This window comes from Staurois parvus, unplaced genomic scaffold (assembly GCF_062004578.1).
Source record: "Staurois parvus isolate SC_StPar_1 unplaced genomic scaffold, SC_StPar_1.0 ptg000086l, whole genome shotgun sequence".
NCBI lineage: Eukaryota > Metazoa > Chordata > Amphibia > Anura > Ranidae > Staurois > Staurois parvus.
This window is the reverse complement of record NW_028317882.1, coordinates 8958025-8977027: the sequence shown is the minus strand read 5'-3', so window position 1 is coordinate 8977027 and position 19003 is coordinate 8958025. Positions and strand designations below refer to the sequence as shown.

Sequence of the window (19003 nt, the reverse complement as noted above, 5' to 3'; positions counted from 1 at the left end):
ACTTAAACAGTCCAGAACCAAGCGCCAAAGCAAACGAACCACCAGCCTAGAGGAGGACGAAACACTGTTAATGGCATAGACCACACTCAAATTGTCACAATGAAAACAAATCCGTGTATTCCGAAAAACAGAACCCCATAAAGAAATGGCCAAAACAATCGGAAAAAGCTCCAATAATGGCAGATTGCGCAACAAACCCGCCTCTCTCCATTGCAACGGCCATGGGCCCGCGCACCACTGACCCTGAAAATAGGCCCTAAAACCAGCAGAGCCCGCCGCATCCATAAATAATTCCAGATCAAAGCTGGACACAGCCCCATCCAACCAAAGTGATCTGCCATTGTAGGAATCGAGAAACGTCCTCCACACCCCCAAGTTGTCCCGTAGCTTGCTATTCAGCCGAACCCTGTGATGCGGGGCCACAACACCAGCCGTGGCAGCAGCCAAACGCCTGGAAAATATACACCCCATGGGCATTCAACTTACCCAATAACGACTTTAAATCACGAAGTCAAATTTTTCTGCACTTACCCACCGCAGTCACCAACCCCCGGAGCTCCTCCAATTTATCCAGAGGCAAACGACATTCCATGGCCTCTGTATCGATAACAATACCCAAAAAACACAATTCCGTGTGCGGACCCACTGTCTTATCCGGAGCCAAGGGGACGCCAAAATACTCGAACACATGCTGCACCGTGCTCAGTACCAACGCACAAATGGAACTTCCCTGGGGGCCAATGCACAATAAATCATCCAAATAATGGATGACAGATGCGAGCCCAGAAACATCCCTCACCGCCCATTCCAGAAATGAACTAAATGTCTCAAACAGGGAACAAGAAATGGCACAATCCATAGGCAAACAACGATCCACAAAAATGTGCCCATGCCATTTGCAACCTAGCAGACGAAGACAACTGGAATGGACCGGCAAGAGGCAAAACGCCACCTCAATATCGGTTTTCGCCAACAAGGAACCTCAACCATACCGCCGCACCCACGAGACCACCGCATCGAAAGAAGTGTACAAAACGGTACACAAATCCTGGTCAGTAGCGTCATTGACCGAACCCCCAGGAGGATACGACAGGTGATGGATAAGTCTTTATTTATTGGGCTCTTTTTTAGGAACAACACCCAATGGCAAAATGACCAGATCAGGCATCGGTGGGTGAACAAACGGGCCAGCCATGCGACCCAAGGACACCTCCTTGTTCAGTTTAATAAAGACAATGTCCAGATATAGCCTCGCCAATCTTAAATTATCCACTGCGGGAGGAACAACTGCCAACGCACATGGGATCAAAAAACCCTCCACATACCCCTGCAGCAACAGGCAAGCCGCCGCCTGATCAGGGTACCTCTTTAAAAACGGCACCATCCTTCCTACTCTCACCGGCGTCATCCCTTTTTCCAGCGTCACCACCTCTCCCCCTTCCCTGTTTAAAACACTGGGACAAGGGATGGGACCCCCCACAGCCAGAGCACTCGTGAAGGAATCGGCAGCCAGATCCAAACTTGCACGATCCCTCGTTGAATTGCCAGCAGTATCCTTTTCTATGCGCAGCTGGCTGCACAACAGGGGCTGCACCTCAGGCCCCCCCTTGAAAGGGATGAGCTGTGGTCCGCAATGGCGCCCAATATCCTTATGGTCCGAATGCAAAGACGGCCGAACCGCCTTACATTGCCGAAACTGCTCGTCATAGCGCAACCACGCGATGCCCCCATAAACCTTCTGGGCTTCGCCGATAGAATCCAAGTAACAAAAGAGGGGTGAACAATGTTCTGGCGTCCTCTTTCCAATAACGCTCACCAGAATGGCAAATGCCTGAAGCCAATTAGAGAAAGTGCAGGGGGATCAAACGGTACCGCCATTTTTCCTCCTCCTCTCTCCTACTGTTATCCGACAGAACTTTGTCCAAGTTGAATTTCTCCAACGGCAACAAAGAAAATATCTCCACATACTCACCCCTCCAAATGCGCTCCTTCACCTCCAGCTTCCGATGAGCCTCCAAGGGCCTCTCAAAGCACACATAGACTTTGCATTTTGCCGCATCCGCCAAACGCACCCCATCAAACCCCGCCACTGCTTTGTCCCTGCCATCAGCCCCAGAACCATCAACAACCACATCCCCCCTCACAGCCTCAGAGTCAGCGCTGGAAGAACCACCCACCGCAGGTGCCACTACCGACCTAATGGCAGAAGAGGCTCCAGAGAACTGCGGCACAGCTACCGGCAACACCCGAGGGGGAACCACCTCAGCAGCGTCTCTAACCCCCACGGTGACAACACAGCTCCCAGATGCCACAGCCTGAACAGCCGACCACGCGGCCAAAGATGGCGCTGAAGCCCGAGCCACCACCCCGACTCACAACGCGACAGCACATCCCTAAAACCTGACAGCAGCGTGCCAACAACCCCATCAGTGCCCAGGGAACCCCCCAGCAATGACGCATCAACCCCATCAACACCAGACCCACCCAAGAAGAAGACAACTCACCAGGCTGCATCCACCCACCGGGACTCCCAGCTGCCACTCTGGATCCATGCAGGGATGAAGAGACCGCATCATCTTCAGACTTGCTAAGCTCCCCTTCTGACCTGCGCTCCGCATCTTCCGGCTACCAGGCAGCACCGCACTGTCCTCGTGGATCATTCCTGGCTCCTGAGCCGGGCGGCACTCAGAGATGATGTCAACAGCCACCGCACCGGAGCCCAGAGCCGCTGGAGCATCCCTCCCTCGGGCTCGCTGGGAGGCAGAGGAACTCCCAGTAAACGAAGCCCCATTCCCGGCTCCAGAGCCCAGGCAACGCACAGGAGTGATGTCATCAGCAGCCGCCCCCACAGCCACAGTGCTCCCAGCTGCCCTCCTTTGATGGGCTCGCTGGGTGGCCGCGAAAGGCCCAGCAGCCGCAGGACGGAACTGGAGCAGATGCTGGTTCCCGGCTCCAGAGCCTGGGCGGCGCACGGGGTTGATGTCATCAGCCGCTGCCCCCACAGCCACAGTGCTCCGAGCTGCCCTCCCACGATGGGCCCACAGGGCGGCCGCAGAAGGCCCAGCAGCCACAGGCCGGAACTGTGTTATTATTATTATTACACAGTATTTATATAGCGCCAACAGTTTGCTCAGCGCTGTACATTACAATGGGAGACAATACATGAGACAATACAGTAACAATACAATAAAATACACGAGGGGTTCGAGGGCCCTGCTCTTTGGAGCTTACAATCTAGGAGGGAGGGGAGAGTGGTACAGGAGCAAATAGCTGTGGGGGATGGAGTGATAGGAAGAGTGGAGGAGATCGGCAATTAGGTGCGGGCGGGGTAGGCTTCTCTGAAGAGATGGGTTTTCAGGGTGCGCCTAAAGGTGAGGAGGGTAGGCGACAGTCTGATGGATTGGGGTAGTGAGTTCCAGAGGATGTGGGAAGCCCTGGAGACGGGCATGGGAGGAGGAGACCAGGGAACTGGAGAGTAGGAGGTCTTGTGAGGAGCGGAGAGTGCGTTTTGGGTGGTAGATGGATATCAGGTCGGTGATGTAGTTTGGGGCAGTGTTATGAACAGCTTTGTACGTCAGTGTTAGTAGTTTAAATTTTATGCTTTGGGCAATCGGAAGCCAGTGGAGGGATTGGCAGAGGGGGGTGGAGGATACGGAGCGGTTGGTAAGGTGGATGAGTCTGGCCGTAGAATTCTGGATAGACTGAAGCGGGGATAGCCTGTGTTGGGGTAGGCCGGCGAGGAGGGAGTTACAGTTGTCAAGTCGTGATATGATAAGGGAGTGAATGAGTTGCTTTGTAGTTTCTGGAGTTAGGAAAGTTTTGGAGATGTTGCGGAGGTGGAGTCTGCATGAATTTGTCAGCGATTGGATCTGGGGCTGGAAAGACAGATTGGAGTTTAGAATGACACCAAGTACTCTGGCTTGCGGGGTGGGGCTGATTGTGACGTTGTTGGTCGAGATGAAGAAGTTGGGGGGGGGGGGGGACGCGGGCTGGGGGTAAAACTAGGAGCTTGGTTTTGGCAAGGTTTAATTTGAGGAAGTGGAGTGACATCCAGTCTGATATGTCATTCAGAAGGCTGGTGATTCGGGCGGAGACTGAAGGGGTGAGGCGAGGGGTAGAGAGATAGATTTGAGTGTCATAGGCATAGAGATGGTAGTTGAAGCCGTGGGAGTGTATCAGTTGACCAAGGGAGGAGGTGTAGATGGAGAAGAGAAGGGGCCCAAGGACAGAACCTTGGGGGACCCCAACAGAGAGGGGGAGGTGACAGCATTATAGGTAACGCTGAAGGAGCGTTGTGATAGATAGGAAGAGAGCCAGGAGAGAGCAGAGTCTCTGAGGCCGAAAGAGTAGTCTTTTGAGGTGGAGGGGGTGGTCGACCGCGTCGAAAGCTGCAGAAAGGTCGAGGAGTAGTAGCACTGAGTAGTGGCCATTGGCTTTGCCGGTTAGCAGGTCGTTGGTGAGTTTGAGTAGGGCAGTTTCGGTGGAGTGTAGGGGACGGAAGCTAGATTGTAGGGGATCAAGGAGGTTGTTGTCGGTGAGGTTGAACTGTAGATGCCGGTTCCCGGCTCCGGAGCCTGGGCAGCGCACGCAGGTGACGTCATCACCCGCCGCAGCCCCAGAGCTCCGAGCTGCCAAGCCCCGCTCACATCGGGCTCGCTGGGCTGCCGAGGAAGGCCCAGCAGCCGCCATCCTATCCTCCTGAACGGCGGCATCCACCCGGACCAGCCGCAATGCTGGAGATACCAATCCTCTTCTCCTGAGGGGCGTGGTCCCAGCCCTCCCCGAAAGGCTGCCTGTCATGCCCCGCAGTTCTCCCATGCAGGGCCGCCACTGTTGCAGGCCCGGAGCCCGCAGGGCCAGCCGCATGGTCCCGACCAGGAGGTGAGTTGGCAGGGGAGCGGGTGGTAGTGGAAGTCCTCCCGCCGGTGTTCCGCCAGTGACGAGGATTCCTCCCAGCCCCTCTACAAGGAGAAGCAGGCCGTCTCTTCACTGGCGGGACCGGAGGGTCCCCCAAGGGGCTCCCAGAGCTGCGCCGAACCCACGCTGTCATTTCTGGGCTAAAGCGCACCGGGGGCACAGACACCGCCGAGCACGTGGGCGCCCAGGAGAGGGGCCTGGTGACACGGGCCTGGGTGCTTGCAGCAGGTCCGACAGCCGCTCGCGCAGCCACCCTGAGCCATTTGCTTCCGCCGCTGCCTGCAATTGGGAGAGCATCCCATCCAAGTCACTCATGGCCTAAGTGTTTTCTTTGCAGGTACCAGAGAAGGATGAAGAAACCACACCCGTGCTGGCACAAGCTTCGACTGACCTCCGACAAGTCCCAACCCCTCTCCTAGCCCTGGTAAGACCACCCTCAAGCTTGCTTACTCCAATCAGGTGAGTAACCACCCCCACCTCCTGCATATACTCCCACCCCAATCTATTCTCCGCCTTGTCTGCAAGCCCTAGTCATGCTGGCCCTCCCTTTTAGCTTCGCTCAGTCCAGGCCCTGACTGACTCTCAAGGGAAGATACATTTTCCAGCAAGCAGATTAATTTTAAGCCATCCAGAACAGGACTTGGAGAGGAGCCCATCTGTGGATGAGTATGTTGAGTTTACAAATAGATGCAAGGAATGATAAAAAAAAACAAAAAAACTATGGTATAGAGTAGCAAGTAACCAGTAAATGGCTAAAATCTGTTCTGGCAGCTGAAAAAAGGCAGTAAATTACAACCAAGTGCCAAGAATTACTGTCATATAATTCCACTTGCACAGGTAGGGTGGTTGTGTCTCAAAAATGAATGTCCCTCATCCATCAGCCTCTACAGCAAAAATGTAAAATAACAGTGCACCTCCTTCCCACTTGAAGCTTGGATACCAGTGCCTGGAGGTGTAGTGTTAAAATACTTACTCAATTCACAGTGCTGTGCATGCACAGAGTTTTCTGCAGCATGGAAACATACTATTTGTTTCATTGTTGTAGAGGCTGGGACAGCAGGTTTGTATGCAGCAGTCATATGCATTTGTAAGAAATCAATCAATAAATAATTGGTGAACCCAATCTATATATAGTATAGATTTGTTTTAACAGACTTTAGTGATAGTTTTTAAAACTGTTGGCTTATTCAACCCTGTAATCACCAAATCACACATCACAATAACCCAGGCACTTTTTTTTCTTTGGCTCTTTTCAACCCTTAGGCTGTAGTGTTTATCACAGGCTATACTTTATGAACGACAAACTACAAAGAACAAGAGAAGGGGCAGAGGATGGTACTTGTATGTAGTAATATGCATAGGTATGATGATGTCCTTAAACAGAACAATGTTTATATGCAACAATTGCTCGATCATGTCATACGATTATACACAAAGGATAACTATAGGGTTTGGAAAGATATAGGTGTGTCTGTAATGCAGGGTTTCTCAACCAGGGTTCCATTGAATCCTAGGGCTCCTCCAGTGGTTACCAGGGGTTCGTTGAGCAATGAGCAATTTCTGCCTCTCAGATAAGTTCTCACTGACACCATTGATCTTTTTAGCTAATTGTAAGGGGATAATTCTTCCCAATGACCATGTCACATACCTGGTTAGTGTGCCTGACGTGAAGAGGAAGGCCTCTTGTACAGCTCCGAGTAGTCTGTGTGGGTGGCAGTTGTCAGCAGGCAGGTGTAACAGTACGACAGTCTAGTGGCAGATGAGCTGGCAAGGAGCTTGGTTAATGTCAGACTGTGGATGTGCAGCAGAGAGCAGGAGCCAGATGTGAGCTTGCTGGACTGAAGATCTGTAGCAGGCTGGATGAGCAGGATGCAGGGTCAGACAATCCAGGTCTGCAACAGTCGGGCAGATCAGCCATAAACGGCAGGCAGCGGAATAGTCTGGTCACAGGCCGTGTCAGCAACAGTGAGGCAGATCAGGCAAGAACAGAAGGCAGAATCTAGCAACAAACCGAGGTCAGGCAGGTGGCAGACAAACATGGTCAGGAGCAAGCTGGGTCAGGATCAGAGGTCAGACACAGGAATCAGGAACAAAACACATAGAAGCTGTAGAGCATACAGCAATGAGCCAATGCTGCAGCCTTGTTTAAATAGAGGTGGCTCTAGGCTTTGTGAGACCTTGGGGAAAACTTAGACATGAAGCCTCACTCACGCCCATAATGGGAAAAATAATTCAAGTGATAAAAATGAGCTGTAAAAATTGCATATATTAAGAGCCCTAAATACTATGAATTCCCAGTTTCCAACAAAGAGACATCCCCCATATATCCATCAAGGAGACATTCCCATATATCCATAAATCAATTGCATTCAATTAGACCTCCTCTGCTGCCACTTCCAGCATTGTCTACTCTCTGCTTCGTACCTCAGCACGAAGCAAAGAGGAGACATTGCTGGAAGTGGCAGCAGAGGACGTCTAATTGAATGCACACATCGGAGAGACATATAAGATGGGGATAGTTTGAAGGAATCCTTTCTGCTCATTATGATTGCCCAGCATCATTCCTGTGCTTGAGAGTTATGGCGGATACACATCTCAAGGCCATTACAATTATGCGTTTATGACTCTTATAAGTTTAAGGGTCCACATGTTCCTGTAAGAGTCCTACCATTGCTTGGTGGTGGTGCACTTGATTTATTTGAAGACAAGCGTTGTTGGATTACACATTAATAGAATACCGGGACTTTATTTACGATTTTTCACTTGCAACTTGATTATATGTTGATATTTTCTTTTATACAATTTTCATTATTTATGTATTTATTTGATAATAATGATGGTGTAGCGCAGCAATTAATTTATGTTTATTTGTACACAATTGATCTGACTGTTTTGCCAGCAGCAATTTTTCTTATTTTATTTTTCACTTTTTGCGTGACTTTTGTGCCACTTTCTTATTCCCATATATTCAGCTAACAGACAGCCCAATCTAGCTAAGAGACAGTCCAATACACAACTCAATCCAGCTAAGAGACAGCCCAATCCAGCTAAGAGACAGTTCAACCCAGCTAAAAGACAGCCTACTTCAGCTAATAGACAATATAGCCAAGAGACAGCCCAATCCAGCCAAGACACAGCCCACTCCAGCCAAGAGACAGCCCAATCCAGTTAGAAGACAGGCCAATCCAGCTAGAAGACAGTCCAATCCAACTAGGAGACAGCCCAATCCAGCTAAAAGACAGTCACAGAGACCCACATCCAAGCAGCATTAATAGACAAGCCCTCTGTCCTGCAACATTGCCAATTTAAATGCAAATCATCAATAATTTACCTATACCAAGGTGGCTGACACTGTGCAACCTCTCTTCACTCACTGCTGTTTCCACAGACTACAGCAGTGCAGCACAGTGATGATCACAGTGAGCAGTAAGGCTATGGTGTCATTCTTCTTTCAGATTTCCACATAGCTCTGAGCTACCGAGTGTGATTGCCGCCAAGGACACTTTCGCTTAGTGCGGTTGATATTACTCTCCCTTCCCTTCCAGTGCAGTGCGGCTGCTGGAACTATTGAGCCAATCCAAGCCCTGTCGCTGATTGCCAGCCACCAGCTCACTATGTGGCTGCTCTGCAGCCTCTAGGCCAGCCCAAAAAAAAGCCCTGGCATTAGTTAGACAGATTAGGTGACCAGGAGGCCCCTGTGAGCGCGAGGCCTTAGGGGACTACCTACTTTGCCTAATTATAGACTCGCCTCTGGGAGGTTACAGACATGTGCCTGGTTGCATGCATGGCACCTATACCCGCATCCATGCACATCTGCCTGGCCAGCTGCTGGTCTGTGCAGGTGCATATGTAGGTACCTGTAAACTTCATCTGAGCTATGGGCAAGCCTTCCTTGACAGACCAGAAGTGTAAGGAGCATTCTTCCCAGTGACCATCACACTAATATATCATGAGTTGTAGATATAGTAATTTTTAGCAGGGGATCCCTAAGACTGGAAAGTTATTTCAAGGGTTTCTCCTTGTTAAAAAGGTTGAGAAAGGCTGTTGTAATGTATGTATATGTTTGTTTTTTTTCTGGTGCTTGAGGATAACTAAGGCAATATACAACGCTTTCATATACAGCCGTAAACACTGACAGGGGTCTAGTCCCTCTCCACTTTATCCAAAATGGAAAAAAAAGTTGTTTATTTAGTTAAACTTTGATTATAATGAAGTCTGCAGTATTGGTGTAAACCTTTAACATATAAGAAAGTTTTGCAGTCTTGAGCAACCATTAGAACTACTCTCAAAGCAAGTTTTTTTTTTTATTGGAATTCCCCTTGAAAAGAACTAGAGTTGAAATGTTTCACAGGACCAAACGGATACGTTAGATATTTATATTTTCCTTTAAAAAAACTAATGAGCTCATGCACTTTTTTTAATTAGCCCTCAATCACAAAACCACTGGATTGAACCTTTGTACATTAGAACACACTCATGAATTCAATAGAAAGATATTAGGTTATGTGTTCCATCCAGATGAGGTCTTCATCTCCATAGCAACTAGAAAACCCGTTCTGTTCTCTGTTGTTAATGCAGTTGGAGGTAGTGCCATCTACTCACTTGTGAAATCTTTAGGGAACATTTCTATTTGATTCCTCCTCCTGACCTCTAAATTTAGATCTAAACCATGTAAAAATATCTCAAATTACAGGCTGCATAGCTCTTGAATTATGGTGGCTGAGTCAATTTCTTCCTAATAGAAATAGTAATTTTAGAGATGGTAGACATTAGTGACATGTTCTAAGAAAGATGTCATCCTAAATCAATACTTTAACAATTAAATTTAATAATTTACCTGAGGTCAATAAGAAAACACAGAGGTACCTGGAAGATGGCTATACCTGTACACATATGGCTGTATAACAAAGTACAAGGCACAATAATGGTGTGCAGAATACAACTTGTAACTTACCAAATTAAAGTTCTGAAATCAGATCAGTAAACTCGGCCACTGAAGTCGATGGAACCATGCAACAACCATGTGCCAAATGCAGCTATGGAAGTTATGGCATGGTAGTTCAATGTAAAATCCCCATTGGGATGGAAAAAAAATTAAAAACAGGCATGCAGTAGGCAGTAGTATTGCCTCTTGAACGCCTGTGTCAGCACCTGTGGTAGTGAGCCCTTGTAGATACTCAACTTGGGGTTCCCCAGGGCACGGAGTCTAAGCCCCAGCCTGTTTCTTCACCAGAGCCCCTGTTTGGTGGGGATGGACTTGCAGCAAGCTTGGACCAGGTCGCGGCCCCCGGGTACGCCCAGCTGAGGATGAAGAGACTGCTCGCGGGAGCAGAATACAATGGGAGGAGACAATGGGAAATCCAATAGACTAGCCGAGGTCAGGACGGGCGGAAAACAAGCACAGTCAGAGAACGAAGCCAGGGATGGTACACAAGTAGTCAATGCAGGCTACAGGCAATAGCAACACACAGGAGCTCCAACAACTAGGAAGTTGCTCAGGCAAAGTGGCCTAGTCTGAGCATGTCTTATATAGGCAGACAAACAAGGAGGCAGGCCAGGAAGTGAGGGAAGGGAAGGCAATAAAACACAGAACAGCAGACGACACCCATAGGCGAGCACAGACAAACACACATGTGAAAGGGATCAGGAACAGGACTGCACAAGGAGGTAAGAATACACAAACAAGCAAAAACATGCAAATCATATGCCAAGTCGCACCCTATTGTCTGTTATTAGGGCGGTCATATCGGTGTGGTTGCGACTTGGTCGGAGCCGCACTGATTGCATAAACATCTGTATCAGATGTCGTGAAAATTGCAAAGAAATCGGGCAGGTCACCCAATTTTGAAATTGTGCGACTTCACTGTAAGTCGCATGATTTCAAAATCGGCTTTGATGTGACCAGGGGGTTAGGTTAATATGAACCTGGAAGTGCTCATCTCTGAACACTTCCATATTCGGAGCTGTGAAACATGCCAGGAGCAGAGGCTGATGGAGCACAGTCTGTGCTCAATCAGCTTCAACGGAGTGCAGAGGTTACATTAGAGTTCTGATAGAGCTCTGATTTCTTCTTAAAGAGAAGCTGTCACCTGCAGTATGCTATCACATAGCATTGGCTTATCAGCTCATTAGGCCTCATACGATAGCAAATAAATTAAAGAGGAACGTCTTCCTTATCGTAAAATTTACAACAAACACACCATGCAGGTATTTATTCTTTGCATACTTTACTTTTCTTTTTCTTCTCATTATTTTCATGGTTGCCATTTTTACTAAAGGCAGATGAATCCTGGAACTCTGCCAGAAACCTTGGGGCTGCCTTCTGGAACATGTGACAGGAACTTCCCAGGATGCAGTTCTAAGGCCAGAGTGACCTCACCAGTGCCTTAAAGTGGAGCTCCACCCAAAAGGGGAAGTTCCACTTTAAGGACTGGTCCCCCGATCCCCATTAAGGATTAGCACTTTTGGGGAGGGTACCCAAACTTGATAGGTACCCTCTCCCACTTCCGCTGCGATCGCTTAGGCGATTGGAAGCGGAAGTTGTCCCCTCCCTCCACGTAGTCTTCTGGAACACATGACAGGTCCCAGAAGACTACGGGGCCATTCACAAAGCGCAGCGGTACTCACGCATGCGCAGTGAGCACCCGGCTGTGAAGCAGCAAGCTGTCTGTCATGTACCTGATGGGAGACTGAATTGACGAGGTCAGCCTCACTTGTGTCACTAGCCCTGACCCCACTGAGGTTGGAACAGGGGGAGTCTAGGGACCAGGGGGACAAGAGCGCCAGAGGTTTGCTTGTGGCTCTTGCAGATGATGACCTTGGTAGGCAGGATATCCTTTGATTTGGGTACTGTAGAAATAGACCAGGCAGGTTCAGTGGATTGCCAGACGCACAGCAGAGCCAGGTATGTAGCCAGGACACAGGACTGGAGCGGAGTCGTAGGATAGCCAGGGTCATAACAGTCAGGCAGCGCAGTACAGGATCAGTAAGAAAAGCCAAAGTCAGGATCAGAGCCGAAGTCAGGAACCGAGGACAGGAGAGTACTCAGAGTCGGGTCAGGAACAAGCTGGGTCAGCAACAAGGTAAACGGACAGGAGCAAGCAGGACACGGGGGGAGCTGAAGACCAGTCAGCACTGAATCTGGGCAGAGGCGCTCCTTAAATGGCCCGTCTGGCGCCAATCTTCGTCGTGCGTGTGCACGTGTGCGTGCATGTGCGCGATTGCACATTCCTGCATGCATGCGTATGAGCGACAATTCGTCTGCGGGATCTTCTTTGCGCATGTGTGTTCCTGATCGCGAATCTTCTTGCGCGAACTCTCTTACATTGCCCCCCCCTTAGGGACAGCCTCCAGATGCCCACTAGGGCTCGTTTCTCAGGATGACGATGAAGGTAGGCTTGAACTATCCGTGGGGCATGGACATTAGTGGACGGTTCCCAGGAGTTATCCTCTGGTCCATAACCCTTCCATTTGATGAGGAACTGGGTCTGTCCGCCCCTCTTTCTACAATTCAAGATAGCCTCCACTTTGTACTCTTCATTGCCCTCCACCAGCAGTGGAGCAGGCGCCTGTGAATTCCGGTTGGGAAACCCACTTGGGATGTGTGCTTTTAGTTAAGAATAATGAAATACCAGGTGGATCTTCAAGTTAGCTGGTAGTTCCAACTCAAATGCCACATGGTTAACCCTTCTCTTGATGGTAAATGATCCCAGGTATCTTAGATCAAGCTTTTTCGATGGACAACTTAGTTTCAGATTAGCCGTGGACAGCTAGACTCTATCCCCTTGTTTTAGTTTCAAATTGCCCCTTCTTTTTCTATCAAAAAATTTTTTGTTACTCACTCAAGCCTCGGAAATCATTTTTTGTAACACTTTGCTGTTCCTCCTGAGGAAGTCCATCCTTTCTTGTACCGCCGGAACAGCTGCCTCAACTGGTATTTCTGGAAGAAAGGAGGGATGGTATCCGTAGTTAGAGTAAAAGGGGGATTGTTTGGTGGCGGAACAGATGGAATTATTATATGCAAATTCCGCTAAAGGAAGGAGTGATGCCCAGTCGTCCTGTGAATATGAGGAGAAGCATCGGAGATATTGCTCCAGAGTTTAATTTGTCCTTTCTGTTTATCCATTTGTCTGTGGATGATAAGCAGAGGAGAAGCATAACTCAATCTCTAATGCCTCACACAGAGCTTTCCAAAATTTGGACGTAAATTGTACTCCTCAATCAGACACAATATTCAAGGGAACGCCATGTAGCCTTACGATCTCCTTGATGAAAGCAGAAGCAGTGTCAGGCACCGCCCGGTGGGATCTCTAGTGATCCACAGAACGGGATTCCCCAGGGCGCAGAGTCTAAGCCTCAGTCTGCCTTTTCACCAGAGCCCCTGATGGTGGGGATGGACTTGGTGCAAGACTGAAACAAGGTCGCGACCCCTGAGTGCACCCAACTGTGGTAGAGGGGTCCCGCCGAGGGTATATACCGGGTGTGAGCCTGATGTAAAGAGGCTGACAAGTCCAGGTCCCGAGCGGGATGGATGGATGACAGTCAGGAATGAGCGTAGTCAGACTAGCCGGGTCGGTAACGGTGGAGGCAGGTAGGTACCAAGCAGTAGACAGAGAGTAGCCAGGTCACGAGCCAAGGTTCAGCAACGGGAGGTCCAATAGCAATATAACAACAGGCAGGAGAGTAGTCAGTAACGAGCCGGGGGTCAGAGCAGGAGAAGGTCAACATCTATCAGGACAGGCAGGATCGGCAACGGGAACACACTTCAGAAATACAAGTACAGGAACTAGACCTTGCGGCAACCTGATCACCGCCTGGCCAGTTTAAATAGTGCGCCCATTGGTGCATGGCGCGTGCCCGCGTGCCCGAGTGCGCATGTGCGACTGCAATTGCCGCCGCCGCCCCCTAGGTCCTAGTGCCTGCACATTAGTGCACCTGGGCATTCTGCGCATGCGCAAACCTGCGTGCCGTGGCGAGACCCGCAGTCCCTGACAAGCAGTTTCCGTAGCGGAAAGAGTCCCTTTCAAGGGAATGAAGTGGGACATCTTGGACAGGCGATCAACTTCTACTAAAATAGTGGTGAATCCCTCAGATGGAGGGAGTTCCACAATAAAATCCATGGAGATCATGTTCCAGAGTTTTTCTGGTACGGGCAAGGATTCCAACAGGCCCCAAGTCTTGGCTCTATCAAACTTATTCCTTAGACAGACTGTGCAAGATCTCACATAGTCCTGGCAATCCTTTACTGCGTTAGGCCACCAAAAGGAGCGAGAGACTAATTCTGATGTTTTGTGAATTCCAAAGTGACCTGCTAAGGGATGGTCGTCACATCTCTGGAGAATGAGTGCTCGAAGTTCTTCGGGCACAAAGATCTGTCCCTTGTGGAAGTACAGGCAGATGCATACTTATGGGAGGTGGAAGATTATCCATGGCTTCTTTTATCTGAGTTACGAGGTCTGTCTGTAGAAGTAGAAAGTTCTTAGTTGGCAAGATCGTGTCGGGTTCAGGCTGCACAACTGGGTCAGGAAACATACGGGAGAGTGCATCGGGTTTACCATTCTTTTATCCCGGATGATAAGTCAGATGGAAGGTGAAGCGTGAGAAAAATAGTGCCCATCTTGCTTGTCGTGGCCTGAGTCGTTTTGCTGTTCTCAGGTACTCTAGGTTTTTATGGTCAGTAAAGATAAGAATAAGATGGGCTGCTCCCTCTAGTAAGTAGCGCCATTCTTCTAATGCTGCCTTGATGGCTAGTAACTCTCTGTCTCCCACATCATAATTCCTTTCAAAAAACCTCAACTTCCGAGAGAAGAAAACGACGGGATGCAGAAGGGATTTGAGCCCCTGTCTTTGTGACAATATGGCTCCTACCACTTTCTCCTAGAGCAGGGTCTGGATGCTTCAGGATGGGTGCGGTCGTGAACATGGTTTTTAACTGCTCAAAGGCTGTTTGGGCCCCAGGAGTCCACTTGAAGGGAATATGTTGCCTGGTGAGCTGTGTCACTGGTGCTAGGATTCCAGAGAAGTCCTTGATACATTTACTATAGAAGTTTGCGAAGCCTATAAAGCGCTGCACTGCTTTCCTATCTTCAGGAATGGGCCTTTCTAAGACGGCAGACACCTTCTGAGGGTCCATAGAGATGCCTTTAGGAGTGATCACCAGGCCAAGGAATTGGATAGATTGTTTCTGAAACAATTGAGTACTGTCCGTGATACTTTTTTTATTTGCACTAACATACAATTTTGAGGACAAGCTTTCGGGGTATGTCCCCTTCTTCAAGGTCTAAGCAGTACTATTAAAAATCACAAAGTTTAAGCAGAACTTAAACTTTAAGCAAAAGAGATTGTTTCTCAAATTCTCATTTCTCGGCTTTTGCATAGATGTGATGCTGGCGTAGTCTAGCGTCTTTTTTACTTGGTCTCGATGACTTTCGATGGAACATGAAAAAACCAAGATGTCATCCAGATAATCGATTAAAAATAGATCCAGGTAGTCCCAAAATACATCATTTACCAGGTGTTGGAAGGTTGCTGGGGCGTTACAAAGACCAAAGGGCATAACCAGATACTCAAAGTGCCCAAATCTGGTTCAGAAGGCTGTCTTCCATTCGTCCCCTTTCGGAATTCTTACTAGATTGTAAGCGCCCCTCAGATCTAATTTTGAGAAAAAACATGCTCCACATAACCTTTGAAATAATTCGGGGATCAACGGAAGGGGATAACGGTTTTTGACCGTAATTTTGTTCCAGTCCCGATAGTCTATACAAGGTCTCAAAGTGCCATCCTTCTTCTCCACAAATATGCCGGCTCCTGCTGGTGAGGTAGACGGCCGAATAAACCCTTTTTCCAAGCTTTCGTCTGTATACCCCCAGAGGACCTTTAATTCGACTTCGGATAGAGGGTAGATTCTACCAAAAGGAATTTCGGCGCCGGGCAGGAGCTCAATTGGACAGTCATAGGGGCGATACGGAGGAAGAGTGTTGGCACTCTTTTTATTGAACACATCCAGATACTCATGGTATGCCACAGGGACAAGCTTCATGGTTTCAGGATCAGAGTGGATACCGAAAAGAGGAGTTGTCACACCTGTTTTTTTGGGAGTATAGTGAGTCCGGCAATATTGCGAAGGGAAAGAGATCTCTCCAGACAACCAATTGATGGTTGGATTATGAGCTTTTAACCAAGGCATACCGAGGATAATTGGAAAAATCGGAGAGGTGATAATATCCAGACATAGGAATTCTTGGTGTCCAGAAAGAGAATAGCAAAATATTGGCAAGGTTTCTTGTGTTACAGGACTAGAACTGATACCAGACCCGTCTGCCAGATGAACTGCAAGCCTTTGTGCTTTAGTGCGGAGAGGAATCTGATTTTGAGTAGCAAAATGAGCATCCATAAAGCAGCTACAGGCACCTGAGTCTATGATGGCCAGGACTGTGATAGTCCTTCCAGCCAGTTGCAGATTAAAAGAGAGGTGCGTTCGGCTTGTTCCCTGAGGATGTATCATGTAGAAACAGTTGGGAGAAGGTTTGTGAGGTTTGATCGGGCAGGTAGCCACGACATGTCCTGCTTGACCACAGTAGAGGCAGAGATTAAACTTCTGCCATCGGAGGCATTCTGCTGCGGATAATGGTGGTCTCCAAAAGCTCCTTCTAGCTGGATTGGTGGGTGATTAAGACGAGATAACATTCGTAGTGGACCCAACTTCCGGGCATAACAGAACTTTCCCATTAGTCCTTTCATTCAACCTTTCCCGAATCCGACGGTCAATATGGATCGTTAGGTCTATCAGACTCTCCAATCTTGTTGGTACCCCCACTCAGGCCAGCTCATCCTTCAGGGTGTCAGAAAGACCAAGGCGGAACTGATAGCGGAGAGCAGACTCGTTCCACTGAGTATCAGAACTGCAGATACGGAAATCAGTGACATAATCCTTCACAGGTCTTTGGCCTTGTTGTAGCTTACTGATCATAGATTCCAGAAGGGATTTGCATAGATTTGTCCCATTGCTGAAAAAAATTACTCCACAGAGGTTAGGGCCGGATCATGTTGTTCACGAAGATGGTATGCCCAGGACTGGGGTTCATTTCTAAGAAGAGTGATGACAAATCCCACGTTAGTATTTGGTGAGGAGAAGGTCCTGGGGAGTAGGGAAAAATATAATTTACAGGAGCTACGAAAAGTCCTGAACCTCCAGCGATCTCCCGTAAAGAACTCAGACGTAGGTACCCGGGGTTCCGGTAGGACAGAAGTTTCAAGGATCATACTGGTCTCTGTTTAAGTGGCTGTACCCAAGGTTACTGTGTCTGAGAGGGCATCAGAGTCGGTTCGCAGTTTACTTTCCAGGTGTTTGAAGTTTCTCTGTAGGTCGTGTATCACGTTGAACGAGGAAGTCACAGCTTGGCGAATGTCCCCCAGTTGTGAGGCCTCCCTTTCAGACTCCATCATTGGCTGACTGGTACTGTCACGTACCTGATGGGAGACTGAATTGACGAGGTCGGCCTCACTTGTGTCACTAGCCCTGACCCCACTGAGGTTGGAACAGGGGAGTCTAGGGACCAGGGGGACAAGAGCGCCAGAGGTTTGCTTGTAGCTATTGCAGATGATGACCTTGGTAGGCAGGATATCCTTTGATTTGGGTACTGTAGAAATAGGCAGGTTCAGTGGATTGCCAGATGCACAGCAGAGCCAGGTGTGTAGCCAGGACACAGGACTGGAACAGAGTCGTAGGATAGCCAGGGTCATAACAGTCGAGCAGCGCAGTACAGGATCAGTAAGCAAAGCCAAAGTCAGGATCAGAGCCGAAGTCAGGAACCGGGGACAGGAGAGTACTCAGAGTTGGGTCAGGAACAAGCTGGGTCAGCAACAAGGTAAACGGACAGGAGCAAGCAGGACACGGCGGGAGCTGAAGACCAGTCAGCACTGAATCTGGGCAGAGGCGCTCCTTAAATTGCCCGTCTGGTGCCAATCTTCGCCGTGTGTGTGCATGTGCGTGATCGCGCATTCCTGCGTGTATGCGTATGAGCAACAATTCGTCTGCGGGATATTCTTTGCGCATGCGTGTTCCCGATCGCAAATCTTCTTGCGGGAACTCTCTTACACTGTCATAGCCAAGTGCCCGGTGAAACCAGCTGTTGTGAGAACACCGCTGGACCGAGGGACAGGTAAGTGTCCATTTTTTAAAAGCCAGCAGCTACAGTTTTTGTAGCTGCTGACCTTTATTTTTTTTATTTTTACTGGAACTCCGCTTTAAGGAAAGCAGGAAGTTGAAAAACATTAAAACAGTAAAAGCAAAACATGTTTGTTCAAGTAATGAATGTAAGATTTCATTTCAGCATGTAGAGCTGTGTACTTCTGTGATTTTTAGTAAAAGGGGAGTAAAGATCCACTTTAATTTTTTAAATATTTTTTTCTTTTTATGTTTACTTAAAGTTTAATTCAGACTCTCCTCTATTCAAATATTGTGTTACATGCAGTGTAAACGATGAAATATTTTTTCCTCTGTTCTCTTCTGCCCAAAGACCCAAAACTGTTCAGCATTGCAGCTCCAAAGGTTTAGAGACAGGATAAGAACCAGGCATCCAGGCACAGAAGATGTCATTGAGGTAAAAAATGAATTAGCACAGTGGCTAAATGGTTAACACTTCCGCCTGGCAGTACTAGGGTTCAAATCCCAACCACGGCACCACCTGCCTGGTGTTTGCATGTTCTCCCTGTTCCTGCGTGGGTTTCCACCGGGTACTCCGGTTTCCTCCCAAACTCCAAAGACATGCTGGTAGGTGAATTGGATCCTGTCTAAAATGGCCCTAGTATGTGTATGAATGTGAGTTAGGGACCTTAGATTGTGCGCCCCTTGAGGGTTAGGGACTGATGTGAATGTACAATATATATGTAAAGCGCTGCATAAATTGACGGCGCTATATAAGTACCTGAAATAAATAATAAATAAATTATCATTGGAAGGTTATCGTTGTAATGGTATATGTAAAGCATCAGTCATGATCAAGCAAAACTCAACACAGAAATGCCAAAGATAAAAAATATCTCTTTACTTTTTCTATATGCTATTATGCAAGGTATAGGAAGAAGC

The 19003-nt window shown here is 48.4% G+C and overlaps 1 protein-coding gene across 1 annotated transcript in view; it reads right to left on the bottom strand.

The window, feature by feature from the left end:
* The window catches only part of LOC149468512 (uncharacterized), a 267370-nt gene extending 260542 nt beyond the window's left edge, over positions 1-6828 (bottom strand). Inside the window, exon 1 of the mRNA XM_089670132.1 lies at positions 6566-6828. The gene's annotated coding sequence lies outside the window, so the exon portion shown is untranslated. The remainder of the gene's footprint in view (positions 1-6565) is intronic.
* Between the last annotated feature and the right edge of the window lie 12175 nt (positions 6829-19003).